Here is a 13,955-nt window from a genome sequence, read left to right on the forward strand (position 1 = left end):
GCATATGAGTGCATGTGTTGTGTGTGTGACTATGTATACATGTGTGTGTGTGTGTGTGCTTCTCTTAATCACAGAATTTACTTCTCCTGAAGCCCTTCTAGATGTTCCTAGGCCAAACTGGCTGCAGGACTTCCTGCATGTCAATTACTTTAATTAATTGAAGTACATGCGTAATAATATGGCTCCAGCATTTATTCTCATATTTCTCTCCCAACTCTCCCCTCCCCCTCTCTCATTTTATTGTTTTTCAAATGAAGGAACATTATTCTCTTTCTAGTGTTCAGTAAAAAAAATTTAATGCTTAATTGCAATAAAAAACATTCTCTTCCCCTTTCTCTGTCTTTCTGACTCCTTCTCTCATGTAAATGTAATAGAAGTATATTTATGTATTATGAATATGTATGCAATTTTAGAAGCCAATTTAATGAAGGCATTGAGTTTTACCCCATTCCACACAAAAATACAGAAGACAGTAGCTACTTTGTTTCATATCCTGGCTGAAGTGAAAAGACAGGGGTTGGAGGAGAACCTAAGAGCCACCTGGTGTGGGGGAGCAGAACTTGGGCACATTTATGCATGGAGAGGAGGTGGCTGCCCTCCACTGTGCTATGCTGCTAGCACAGAGATAGACAGCCATCTGGTTCTTCTGGGCAGATGTCACAGTGAGAGAGAAAACTTGCTTCTTCTCGCGAGAGGCTTCATAGCCTTCAGATAGCTCCCCTTTTTGGAGATCAGTTTCAGTTATTGAATAGTAAATCTGTCTCAATCCTTTCCCTGGATCCTGTCGGTACCAGTACATGGCATCATGATTAAAATTCTGTTTACATTTCAAGGTCAGTCTCTGCCCTCGTTGAGCGATCAGAAATTTGGGTGTCTGAGTAATCCCACCATGTGTGGTTCCTGGGGAAGAAAAAGAGTAAATCTGGAGTTGGCAGGGATGGGCTTGATGTTGCTATCAGGGGCAGGGGCTTTGAGATACGCACTTAGGGAGAGGAGCTTGCCCCAAAGCCCAGGACTCACCTGCTGCAAGAAGACAAAGGGCTACGCAGCACACCACCTGCTTGCTCATAGTGGAGAAGGAGTTTTCTTTTACGCTGAGCATTGGTCGGAAGAGACAAGAAAAAAAACAGCTTGCCGAGGGGATCCACATGGCTAAATATGAAAACTAGAGAAGGAGGAAGGTTCTTGGGATGTTCAAAATGGGCTTCCTAGTGTAGCAGAAGGGGAGGGAGACCAGAGAACAAGCCACTGGCTCCAGGCATCTGGGCCAGTTCTGGAAGGAGGGGCTGTTCTTCCTTAGACCAGCCCTCTGGTTTGCATCTTTGAGGTTTGCATCTTATATTGTTTTGACTACCATAGGAGGATTATAGACCCTTGGTTATTCATGCCTGCAGGTTGAGGTTTCAATACTTTCAACTCTCCAGGGTCTGTTCAGAGTGTATGTGGTGGAAGTGTGGGACAATGTGGCCCATGGCCTAGTTTATCTACACCAGTGATGTTCTGAATCCATCTCATTTTCATGATCAAGTTTGGCTTCCTTTTAGCCTCTTCCCTCCAGTTGTTTTCCCTCTAGAAGCCCTCTCCAGCACCATAGGCATTTTGTTGTCTTTCGCAAATGCGTTTGAAAAAAACATATTTCTTAAATTTATTTATTTATTTATTTATTTATTTTGATGATTTTTTTCTTTTCATTTCTTTCTTGAATTTCTTCAGTCAATTTTTTTCTTTCATTTCTTTTGGTTTTTCTGATGTTCTTCCTCACTTCTATTTTTTAAAAAATTATTATAATTTATTCAGATTACATCTGGAATGGTATCCCCTAACTTGTATCTTCCCATTCCCTTCCTCCCTTCTTTTTCTGCCCTATTCTCCTCCCCTAGACCTCTGACAGAAAGGGACCTCCTCCCCCATCATATGGCCACAGCATATTAGGTCTCATCTGGGTGGCTTGCTTCTCCTTCCTCTGTGTGCCAGCAGGGCCTCCACACCAACTGAAAGTGATCACATTGGGGGGTGGGTACCTGAATTCATGTTAGAGACAGTCCTTGTTCCCCCTACAAATGTGGAGAATGAGCTGTCCATGGGCTAGATCTGAAAAGGGGGTCTAGTTTTGCTACATGCATTTCCTTCGTTAGTGCAACAGTTTGTGCAAGCCCCCTGGGTCCAGATCCACTGGCCTTTATGGTCTCTTTGTGGGGCTCCTGAGCCCTCTGCGTGCTTCGGTGCCCCTATTCTTCCATACTGCTCTCAGCACTCTACCTGGAGTCCAGCAGCAAATAAGCCCCTTTCCTGTTTACTTGGGTTGTTTAAACACTATTTGAATTTATTCTTACCTAACTGTTCCTGAGTTTTGTGTATGGAATCTTTTGTTTGTTTTTTGTTTATTGTGAATCCTCTCTATTCCTTTTTGATTTTATGGAATTTTGAGTTTTCTTCATTTTCCTTCTCTTTTCCTTAAAAGATTGTGAGAGAACTCTTCACACTCCTTTGATGACTTACTATTATTGTTTTTATTATCATTATTTTTATTGTTGTTTTATTATTATAATCATTATCATTATCATGATTATTTTGATCTCCCTTAGAAGCAATGCTTTCAGAAAAGTGTCCTTATATGCCACAAGCCTTGGGCAAGTTCAATGACTCAGTTGGTAAAAACATAATCTGTGCACATCTGCTTCTCTGAGATCAATCTCAGCTCCTAGCAGTGACCAACTTCCACAAGTGTGCTATGACATGTGTGCTCACACACTCCTACATATACATCATACACACAAACACATAATACTAATAATCAATAAACCCAAAATATGAAATAAATAACCCATGTGTCTGGTACCGTGAGTGGATGAATTTCACCTTTCCGTTTACTGCACCTGCTCCTCTCAGATCACCAAGGCGTATCTTCTCCTTCTACTATTGTCTCCAGCCAGCATTTCTCTCCATCTTATAGGATTTTTTTTCTGATTGTTTCCTTTATTTTCTTTCTTCCTGAGGTGGACGAGGCAGAAACATAACCTCCTGAAATAATTTGAGAAAATCAGGGTGCATGAACCATGCAAAGCAGTGCCATGATTTATCTTCCAGGCTAGTGATGTTGAACTTGTCTCATAACCTATCATCTCAAATGACTCAACACTTGTCTGTCTTTGTCTTTCAGAAATTATTTCATACAAGCAGATAAAAAATAAAGTCCTGGTGCCCAATATTGGTCAAATGAAAAACATAAACAAACACACATTCATTGAGGTAACAAAAAGTGGGGGCAGCACATTTCAATGAGCAAGATCAAGAGGCTAGAGAATTCTCTTGTAGCCTAAGATTTATACCGTTCAACTTCCAACATCTCTCAGATACTCTAGTTTCATGGTTTGCTTTATTTTTGAGACAGGATCTCATGTGTCCCAGGTTGGTATTAAACATATGTGACTGAGGATGACCTTGAACTTCTGATCCTCCTGTTTCTCCCTTTTGAGTGCTGAGATTATAGGCTGTGATCTCTGGCATGAGCCACCATACCCAGTTTACAGAGCTTGGAACGGAAGCCAGGTTTCCATACATGCTGGGAAAACACTCTATCCCCTGAGCTACATATCTGGCCCATCTCTTAGACAGTTTAATCTGGTAGCAGAAGTTACTTATCCTGGCAGCTATCCAAGCCTGTGTGGGAACTACTTAAAGAACAAAGCAAGGATTATGCAATAAAGAATACCAGACAGCATGGTATGATAGAAAATACACAGCTTTATACTCAACACATACTTCGATTTGAATCCTGACCTAGTCACTTATTACTTTTTTTTTTTTTTTTTTGCTTTGCTTCCTTACATTTATTTTTATTCTTGAGAAAGAAAAACTAACTGGTAGAAACAAACTCACTTGTGATGAAATTACTAAAATGTTTTCCTTTCTCAACTCTCTTGTGGACCACATAAAATTGTATGTGTAAAGTATAAGTTATTTGGCTTCATATGCAGTATGGAGAAAGAGGAGGAGAAGTGTATTGGTCAATACATGCTCCATTTTACAATTATTATCATTTAAATCCTATATGCTTTGTAAGTGGAGTTTTACTTTCTGACCATGGTGGACTGAGAGGCTCCATATCCTGCAATATTCCCCTACTTTCACTAACAACCTTCAAAGTGTGTTGTTTAGTATGTTGAAAACCCAGTTGTGTCTCCTTCTTCCATGCTGCTTCCAGATGAGGAAACATTTGATTCTGTATTGACGTGGTTAATGAGCTGGCATGTAAATATACCGCTGGGTCTTCTAGCCCTGCTGGCTTCATCTTTAGGATGTTGGGTTTCTCTTTGGGATACTTATCAGAGAACAATTTCTCCATCATTCCTGGATGGTCTAATACATTTTCTGGACAGAAGTTTTTAATTTCAGAGCTTCTTCCAGAAGCTGTCTATACCACATGACATGACTGCGTCCTTATAAGTGGAAGGGCAGCATCCTGACATCTCTTCCTCACCATGGGTTCTGAGTGACACCAGCGTTCATGAGACATTGAGGGAAGAAGCGAGTTCACAAGACAGAGCTGTAATGTGTGCCTTTTAATGAAGTAGATCAGTATGAGGTCAAATATCTTTGCAGTGCTTTATATCCCCCCCCTAAAAATTCACAGCATCTTTGCTTTTTACTCCACAATGCAATTACTTCTTTCCATATGTCTTGGTATAGGCCAGAAAGTCACTGGATACCATACGGGTCCAGTATAGGCATTTTGAGAGAGAGACAGGCAGAGCCACATAACCCAGTAATGCTGATTCATTGGCTCAGAACTTGTCTACTCCAACTAGCCAACGGCCACACAGGAAAGAAGTCTAGTGTCCATTGCAGACCAGAAGATAAAAGTGAGGTGTAGACAGAGCCTAGCAGGGCAGTTAGGAAGCTAAACCTCATGTCTTCTTCCTGTGAAGTGTGTTTGCTGTGAGGTCTCTATTTCCCAGTCTATAGTGTTCTAGGGCTAATCCTGTATTTCAGTTGAAATGGTGAACATTTTGTTAACTATGTACAATGCAGCTCAGCATGTTTGTGGAGTAGGGAGTTCAGGAGAGCTCAGGGACAGTAGGGAGAGTTTCATTTTCCATTCATTGTTATTAAGCATTTCAATGCTTAAACCTACTTTTTATTATATTATCGTTGTTTCATCATCCCAAGGCATATTTCTGTTTTCTGGCTGCTGCCAGACAGAGATATTGACCAGAGGTCACATCTAGATACACATGATAAGAGACAGAGAGGTGAAAATTATTTCAAATTTCTCCCTTCCCTTCCCTCTCACCTCAGCTCAGCAAATAAATTTTGAAGGAAATTTATTGTACAGTTTGTTGTTCACATTTCTCATCTTATGTCATTTCATCTGAGTTTTATATAAATAACTCAAACACAAACATTTTTTAAAAATCTATTAATTCTTCCAGTGACTCATATCCCCTGAGTCTATGTATTTATCTTAGATTATTCTCTGTAATCATGGATACATGCCTAGATTTGAGAGATCTTTGCTATATGAATAAAAATGATATCAATATTTACTTTCTTTTCCATGTACTGCAAAAAAGAATCCTTCTTTAAAAAGTCACCATTACACACAGCTGGGCTATTTAACCATTGGAGGCACTGATATCATGGTCATCAGTCTTTGCTCTTGGAGTTTGCCTAGTCTAACCTCCAGATTCGCCTCCTCCAGCTCTGATGGAAAGCACAGATCCTTTCTCTACCGTGAGCACCGAAAGGAGTAAAATTTTTCTTCTGGTTGCAAAATTCTCAAAGTATAGAGCCCTCGCCTACAGACAATTAAAGTGCTTCAGATGACTCACCGTGAGAGAAATGTAAGTCAAACTTGTTATGAGATATTACCTCAGACCCATTAGGAAAACTATTATCAAGTGACAAGACACGACAAGTGTTGCCTTCTGAAGGTGTGGGCAAGAAGAAGCTTCTCTGCTGTCTCTGGAATGTAGATTGATGTAGTCACCACCCAAAGCATTATGGATGTTCCCAAGGAAATTAAAGGTATGATTACCAGAAGACCTGACTGACTGACACTCACTTGGACATGTACATGAAGAAAACAAGCTGGGTGTCTCATGAAAGTATCTCAGCTCTCCTGCTCATCATGGTGGTAATCACAATAGGCAGGATATAGTAAAGAGCTTAAGTGGCTGTGGCTGTGCAAATAAGCAAGGAATGGTAGAACTATGGTAAAAAAACATACAACAGAAAGGATTTTGCACTTAAAAAGACATCGTGAAATTTTCCACCAAATACTTTAATGTGGAAGACATACCAGACACCTAAATTAGCCAGATGTCCAAAAAATACACTGCATGATCTTACTTTATCCTTAGAAAGACGATGCCAGTAGAAAGTCAGTGTTGCTGAACAGCGGGAAAATATATGTCCAACCTTATAAAGTAGCAGGTTTCTAGGATGAAGGAGCCCAGAGCCCTTAGTACTGTAGTTACTATCACATTACATTTAAGATTCTTACTTAATAAACGTTTAGCTGCCATGGTCACAAAAATAAAGTAGCTATGTGGGATGCTGGATAACTCTTTTTGCCTATATTAACCACTTCACTATCTAAATGTATTTGATTATTAATGATATATAAAAAATTATCTAATTAATGTTAAATGAAAATTTAATTAATACACTGCTTTGTGAATCTAATACTGCCATCTGCTGGGAGAGGTAGGTGTTAGGGTAGATAGAAAGAAGGTTAATTGTGCTCTATGTCCTTTTAGGTTGATGTTTGTGTGTGTGTGTGTGTGTGTGTGTGTGTGTGTGTGTGTGTGTGTGTGTGTGCATGTGTGCATATGTCTTGTAGTGTGTGTGCATATGTCCAGGTGTGTGTGTGTGTATGTGTGTGTGTGTGTGTACATGTGTGCACATGTCCTGGGGTGTGTGGTATAGTAATCACTGATGACCCCAGACATGAAGAGAGAAAGCCTTTGATCATTAGCATAGATGTATGGATGCACCTTAAATATAGCTGCATTTCAACACTTATCTTTTCTTAGATATTCTAATGTTTGCAGATCATACTTTATTGACCATACTCTTATTATTGGAATCTTAGGCCTATTACCATTTCTAATAATTCTGTACCTAAAGAAACCATTTTTCTATTTTACATTCTTTTCAATAACTCTTAAAGAGAGGCTTTCCTTAATTAAGATGAATTTATCTTCCATGAGAAATCTAAATCAATTATACTAAGAAAGTATAAGCCATTAAGTTTCTTTCCTTGTCATTCTTCACCTAGAACCACTGGATTGCTGATAATTCCGTGGCACCATGAGTTCTGCTAGGTCTGGGGCTATTGATGTTCTCTAGGACCCAGAGACTGGCATGACCCATTCTGATGCATAACTTGATGTTAAAACAGTCTCCTGTTGCAACCAGCAATTATCTGCCTTTGCTTTCTGATGGTGGATGCAATATTACCAGAAGCTTTAGGCTACTGCCACCAGGATTTCACAACCATGATGGCCTTGAACTGTAAGCCAAAAGAAATCATCCTTTTTCCCTTAAGCTGTTTTTTTTTTTTAAATCACAGCAACAGGAACATAACTAAGACAGAATAGATTTATTAGGGGTGACTTAACAAACCACTCTGTCACAAGAAGAATAAGCACATTATTCCTCTATTCCTGGACATGAGTGCTAGAATATGAGGTACCCCTGGGCTGGCTGGATATAATCATCTCTGAATGACTACAGGGTAAAGAGGCAGGACGTGGAACATGGGCAGGAAAGGGGGTTATAATAATAAAGCCGCAGGAGAAGCACTTAGAGCCAGGGAACTGGAGAAAAACATGACAATCAATCTAGATGCCGGCACAGGGGCAGTGGAGCACCGGGAGTCTAGTTCTCCCTGAGTGTCTCAGAAGCACAGTGCTTGGCATAGAGCTCCCATCAGTCTCTCTGCAGGTCCCCTGCTCAAACTCCAATCGGCTGTGGTAGGGGGCTCCTAGGAACTTTCTAATGTGGCTTTTTGATCAGTCAGCTCTCCACCTTCTACAGAAGCCGAGGCAGGGGTCAGAATTGATCACTGCAGCATCCACTGCGCTCAATCTCTGGTTTCCTTTGTATCTTGGCATTGGAATTCATTGTTATCAACATTCATTTACTTGCTTATTTTAGAAAATATTTTGGGGGGATTTTATTGAGACCTTAATATGGTTATTCAGATGGCTTGTTTTTCAGTGACTTAGCAGCTAATATCCACATATACGCAAACACATACCATATTTATCTTTTGGCAAATAGGAATAAGTACAGAGATCCAAAGACAGAAAATGTGCAAAGAGTAAAAAGAAGTTGGAACACTCAGCCTTAAAATGGACGTCTCCATCAAATTTCTGCTCTCAGGGTTCAGGGAAATCTGCAAAGTAGAGGCTAAAAAAATATGTAAGAGTCCGAGAGGATGAAGGACACCAAGGAATCAAAGCCTTCTAGGCACAACAAGGCTGACGCACATCTGAACTTGGGCAGAATGAGGCAGCACGCGCTGGGCCTGAATGGGTTTGTAGCAGATGGGGTCCCAGAGATGAACAAAAGGGAGGATGGACACCTCACCCTTAACCTAGAAGCTGCCTCCAATGGATCAGCACTTGCAAAAGAGAAATTAGTAGTTTTCTCTAAAGGAGTCACACTGGGGAAACACATCACTCTTAAGGGCCAGTTCCATATTCAGCCACAGATGAGCAACACAAATCTAGCTCAGTGTCACCTTTAGAGGTTCTTTGTCTAATAGTGTTAAGTCAGGGCATTGGTTTGTGTTGGTGGTGGCAGGTTTTTCTCTTTTGCCTTGTATGTTTTTGTGTATATATTATGTATTCCAGTTTTGTGTTTCTATGAGATTATTGTGTTTGCAAATATTAGTATCTGTGCATCTATATGTATTATGTATTTCTTGTGCCTTTTCTTTGGTTCTTTGTTTTGTTTTGTTTTGTTTTGGTTGCTTTGTTATATCCTAATATGTTTGGTTTTGATTACTCATCTTATTTTATTATTGTTTTTTCAGATACCTGTTTGTTTTCTAAGAAGATAACAGAATGGGTATGGATCCAGATGGCAGTAGAGGTAGGGAAACTGAGAGGTGTAGGGAAAGGGGACACTGTAATCAGGATATATTGTATGGAAAAAGTAGGTTTTAAATTAATTAATTAATTAATTCACTTTACATCCTAATCATAGCCTTGTCCCTCCTCTCCTCCCAGTCCCACTCTCCTTCCCGCTTCCCCCATCCTCTGTCCCTTACCCATCAGAAAAGGGGGGCTCCCTCCACCAACCCACCCCAGTATATCAAGTCATATCAGCACTGAGTGTGTCCTCTTCCTCAGTGGCCTGGTAAAGCAGCTTCACCAAGTGTTGGGAAAGCATGCCACAGAGTTTTCGTTAGAGACAGCCTCCACCCCCCTTAATAGGGGACCCACAGTAAGACCAAGCTGATCATCAGGTGCATATGTATAGGGGGCCTAGATCCAGTGCATGCCTGCTCCTTTGTTTGTGCCTCAGGCTCCACAAGCGCCCCCGCCCCCAGGCCAGGTTAGTTGTTGGTCTTCTGTCCCATCCCAGTCCTTCTATCCTCCACCCCCCATCTCTTCCTCAAGGCTTCCTGTACTCCACCCAATGTTTGGCTGTTAGTCTCAGCATCTGTTTCAATCCATGGATGAGTGGAGCCTCGCAGAGGACATCTATGCTAGGCTCCCATTTGCAAGCACAGCAGAGTGTTGCTAATACTGTCAGAGGTTGGTATGTATCTCAGGTTGAGCCAGGCAATGGTTGGCTATACCCTCAATCTCTGCTCAATCTTTATGCCTGTATATCTTGTAGGCAGGGAAATTTTTGGGTTGAAGTTTTTGTGGGTGGGTTTGTGTTTTCTTTCCTCCACTAGGAGTCCTGTATGGTTAGAGGGTGGCCTCTTCATTCTCCTTGTCTCCCACTACTAGGGGTCTCAGCTAGCGTCGCCCCCATATCCTCTCAGGAGCCTACCCTGTCATAGGTCTCCAGTTTTCTCAGAGATGCCCCGACCCATGGTTTCTGTTCTCTCTGAAAGAAAAATCATGTTCAACTAAACAAAATAAAATAAAATGAAAAGACAAAATAGAGAGAAAGAAACCTGTATTAAAAATGTTAAAATGACAGCCACTCAGTTCCATGCCAGCTTTCACAATGAAAAAAAAAATCTGCTTTCCTCAAAATACTTGCATTAGTTACCTCTGCATAAACCTGACCAAGTTATATTTTGTAAACAATGTAAGAGTGGAATAATTTGTTTATCTCAAAGTTACAAAAGAGGCAGCCCAGGAGAAGTACATCTTAAATCTCGGTGTCCAAGAAGCAGTTAAAGGGGCACGTCACACTCTAATGGACAGGAAAAAGAAGAGAGCCTTAAGAGACGTTCCACAGTCAGACACAGTCCCCAAGGACACACCTCCTCTAACCTGGTTTCCCCACCACCAAGGCCACCTTTCATCACCCACCACTCTCAAAATTCTATTCAGGTTTTAAATCCGTCTATGGCTTAACCTAGTCCCTGTGTCAGACACCTTGTGACCAAATCATGCACAGAAACATCATGCCACACCCAGATATTTCTTAATCAGTTAGATATTTCCTAACCCAGTCAAGGTGATGATGAAGATGATGAGTTTTCCACAACTGTTCACAAGTTCTTCAGTCACAGGACAGGAAGAAGCACTGGGGCACAGAGCTGCGCCCAATCCTAGGAAATGCATTCAGTCTTATCTTTCTCCAGAGAACTTGCTGCTTTTTATTTTCCTGGAAGCATCTATGCCATCTGGCTTTCTACTTTTCTACCTCTGATAAGTCGTCCCTTGGCTGTCTGTATCCTTAAGTTATCTATATCTGCTTGTTCTAACTCCTTTGTCACTTTTCAGTAAACAGTATGATAACAGTAAATTGAGTGCAATGAAAACATTATTTCAAACGTCAGACAGCAAGCTTGCTGTACATCTTACTGACTCTCCTTGAACTCCAGTTAGTAAAATGGGAAGAAGTCACAGGTCCTTTTGGGTATGAGAGAAAGCAGAAGATCATGTGTGAAGTACCTAGCATACTACTTCCTATATTCTACCTAGATGACCTTTATTTTTTTGGTTGACCCTTCTTATACCAAATCCCAGCCCCTTATACTGTACCGTATGTTCCTCTAGGACAGTTTCTTCAGCTATGGCCTGCAAACCCACATGAGGTCATAGAATGTAAGGAGCCACACCAAAAATTGGTAACATTAACACATTTCTGAAGATTCAGTGAACAGAATTTTACTACAGCACATAATGAATATGAGGCACAGCACCAGGCAATAGAGGCTTGGATGACTTCACTGCAGACTTGGTTCTGAACCCATAGCATGTACGTACACTTTATACAAGAATGCTGTTGTGCAATGCAATGCCAGTGGATGCCACTGCAAACACTACAGTTCAGATTCAAGACCATTCTCTATTATGGGTTGTAGTGTTTTTAATGTGTACACAAATGTCTGTGCTCTTATAGAAACTTCATGGTTCTGATACAGAAAACAAAGACTATTACTGTTCCTTCCAACCACTCCTCAGCATGTGAGTATCAAGTTAGTACCAAGTATTTTTGGGTTATAATCCTTTGGAATTATCAGTTTTAAAAGGTGATGTTTGAGTTGATGTTTTGAGGCTCCTAAAAAAAATGGCTAAATCACTTTAGACTTTGGATTAGGAAAGATTGTCCAACAGTTTATGAATTGGCATTAAATTTCTGCCACTTGGTACTTTGAGCTATCTAAATTATCATTCTTAGCATTGTTATAAAATAAAATTATCAGCCTACTTTGAGAAACATTGAAGATGCTATCTTGTACTATTGAATATGTAGCACAAATTTAGCTCTTTATGCAAAAATACAACTTTATTTTCTTATGAGTATGAATTCTTCCTTAGTGGTTAGTAAATGATAAAAATACATGTATGTCAAAGAGTTGTCTTGAAATAAATTTGTGATTTATTAACAATAAATATTTGATTTTTGTATGTCTATTGTGCTGGATAATGTTTGTCACACAAAACTAGAGTCAATTTCTATCCAATTGAGTAAAAGCCTCCATCAGATTGGCTTACAGGCATTTCTGGGTGGCATTTTACTGTTTTTTTAAAATAGGTGCATAGTTGTTTATTCATTAGCTTTATTTTTTTAATTAATTTATTCTTGTTACATCTCAATGGTTATTCCATCCTTCCTCCCATTCTTCCCTGCCTCCCATTTTCTAGGGGGAGACCTGGTGGCACTCAGAGAGAGGACAGCAGGTTACCAAGAAGAGACTTGATACCCTATGAGCATATACAGGGGGAGGTAATCCTCTTCAGGAACAGTCATTTTACTGTTTTTTAAGTAGCGCGCCAAGCCCATTGTGGGAGTCATTAATCCTGAGATTCACTAGAGGAAAAACCAGTTCCACAAGTTTGAGCCAAATGTGAAAGAAGCTCTTAATACTGACCTGGAGGGGTTTTAGTCAGGACCGCTCCCTGGAATTCCCAGCCGAGTGGCCAGGAAACACATTTTGCAGGAGCTTATAAGGATAAACTCAAACAGCCACTGTATTTTCCCACGTGGCTTTATTATTTTCCAAGAACTACAACTCCCAGCATTCCGGGAAGTTAACTGTCCTTGGGTGGGTGGGGCTTACACGTTAACTTCAGAAGTTACTAAGCAGGTGATCCTAGGAGGCAACAGGAGCCTGGAAGCAAGCCAGTAAGCAGTTTTCCTCCATGGTTCCTCCCTGCTTGAGTTCCTGGCCTGATTTCCCTCAATAATAAACTGTATCAGGGACATGTAATTGAAATAACACTTCCCCTCCACCCCCACCGCAAGCCATTTTTCATCACAGCAATAGAAAGCCAAATAGGATACATCTATTTTATACACAAGAGTCACTGGCCCTGCTCCAGGACACTGGCAAACACTTTAATGTGCCTGCTGTGATGGCGAGCCAAGGAGACGCGAGTGTTGGTCTTGTAATCTTACACATAAAACAAGTTAATTCAGGCGGTTTGGATTCTTTGCTGTCAATATTTGCCCTGAATGGTTGTAACTATGAGGCATCCCACGAACTGCTATCATCTCTGAACCACATAAAGGGGAAACCACACCGCCTACCTTATAGGCTCTATCATTTATGATGTTAGACATTAGTCCCATGTGGCAGGTTAGGAACTTTTCAGAGTACCTGACTGACTGTTAAGTTAATTTTGACATTTATGCTGATAGTGCTTGCCATTACAGACTGAAAAAGTAGGGTGAAATCACTAGTTAAGCCCCTTTATCTTAAGTGGAACAGACAAAAGGAATTATAATAAAATAAATAGCAATGCATACTTATAGTTTGAAGTTGAGTTGTCTTGAATTAGTTATCGCCAAAACTGTGGTAAAGAGTTCCTTATGTCTGCAGTCCAGAGAAAGAAAAAAAAATGGTGAAATCCAGCAGATAGCCAGAGTTTTATGAGTATGTTTGCAGGAGCCATGTAGGAGAAACTACAGTGGGCAAGTGAACTTCCTGGAGACAGCTGCACGGCTGTGGTGGGTGCACTGAGGAGAGGCACGGCCCCAGGGGCTTCATCCTAATATTGCTTCTTGCTGCTGATGTGCCTTCTTGTGTTTTCGCTGTATTCCTCATATGTACGTCATGGTGGAATTGAGCAGATAAGTCTGATGTTATTGGTACTGCTTCCTGGGTATTATCCCACTCTGTGGGGCAAATTTCCTGCAGATCAACATGAAGATGTCACTCTCATGCAATAACAGTATTTGGATGAATTGATTTTTAGAAAGTAAAAACTTGAGATAGTTGATAGATTTTTAAAATAAGAATCATAAGTAGTAAATTGCATTAGGAAGAAAATTAAGCTCGAGGCCAATTAATGATCAATGAAAAC

This window comes from Acomys minous (assembly GCF_964271855.1).
Source record: "Acomys minous genome assembly, chromosome: 6".
In the NCBI taxonomy this organism is placed as follows: Eukaryota; Metazoa; Chordata; class Mammalia; order Rodentia; family Muridae; genus Acomys; species Acomys minous.